This window comes from Scyliorhinus torazame, chromosome 24 (assembly GCF_047496885.1).
Source record: "Scyliorhinus torazame isolate Kashiwa2021f chromosome 24, sScyTor2.1, whole genome shotgun sequence".
In the NCBI taxonomy this organism is placed as follows: Eukaryota; Metazoa; Chordata; class Chondrichthyes; order Carcharhiniformes; family Scyliorhinidae; genus Scyliorhinus; species Scyliorhinus torazame.
Genome location: NC_092730.1, coordinates 54,567,379 through 54,568,321, shown reverse-complemented (window position 1 = coordinate 54,568,321; position 943 = coordinate 54,567,379). Strand labels below are relative to the sequence as shown.

General features: G+C 46.6%; 1 non-coding gene across 1 annotated transcript; it reads right to left on the bottom strand.

Annotated features, from left to right (window-relative positions):
* Window positions 1-294: 294 nt before the first annotated feature.
* Window positions 295-376, bottom strand: trnas-gcu (transfer RNA serine (anticodon GCU)). The gene has a single exon. It is a non-coding gene; the product is annotated as a tRNA-Ser (tRNA).
* Between the last annotated feature and the right edge of the window lie 567 nt (window positions 377-943).

Below are 943 nucleotides of genomic sequence, written 5' to 3'. Positions count from 1 at the left end.
GCACCCCACCAATGTACAATCAGGAGGACGTTCATCCACGAGAGGTGGCAGAAGGTAATAATGGGAGAAGTGAACCCGGTAACCTCGACTGCACAGTTGGTAGCCGAAGAAGAATTGTGGCAATGTGGAGTTAAGCCCCAAACACGTCTGCCGCCGTTCGTGCCTCCGTTCGTCCCTCCTCTAACGCAACTCGATGCAAGTGGCCTGACAACTTGGAATAGTTTGTCACATCAGTGATTGCAGATCCATCGTGTAAAAATGAATTCCACTTCCGAGAAACAATGGGCGAAAAATCGACGAGGATGGGATTCGAACCCACGTGTGCAGAGCACAATGGATTAGCAGTCCATCGCCTTAACCACTCGGCCACCTCGTCGCACAACTTGACACGTCAATACGTCTTAATTCGTTTTGCATCCATGAACTGATGGCAATTATTTGCCTCTTTCTATTCAACCAGGTATTCGACGGGGGCAATGCAGTGGTGGTTGTATAGTGGTGAGCATCGCTGCTTTTGAAACCATTGACTCCGGTTCGATTCCTGGCCATCGCAGTAATAGTTGAATCGGATGTTTTTGCGCGACATCCTGAGTTTCAAACTGAGGAAGAGTGGTCAACTGTTTCTCATTCAGAATTTATGCGGATTATCTAAGTGAGGTGTTTAAGATGCGAAAAGGTGTAGATATTGTAGACGTGGAGTTGATGGTACCTGTTGTGGGGCAGTCTAAAACGAGAGGTCATCATCTTAGAATATGAGGCTGCAAATTTAAAAAAGAAAAACGACTTCTCCCAAAGGGTTGTAATTCTGTGGAATTCACTTCCTCAGAGTGTGGTGGATGCAGGGACAGTGAGAAAGTTAAGGAGGACTTAGAGAGACTTTTATTGGTAATGAGTTGAATGGTTCTGGAGAACGGGCAGGACGGTGGTGTTGAGGCCATTATGT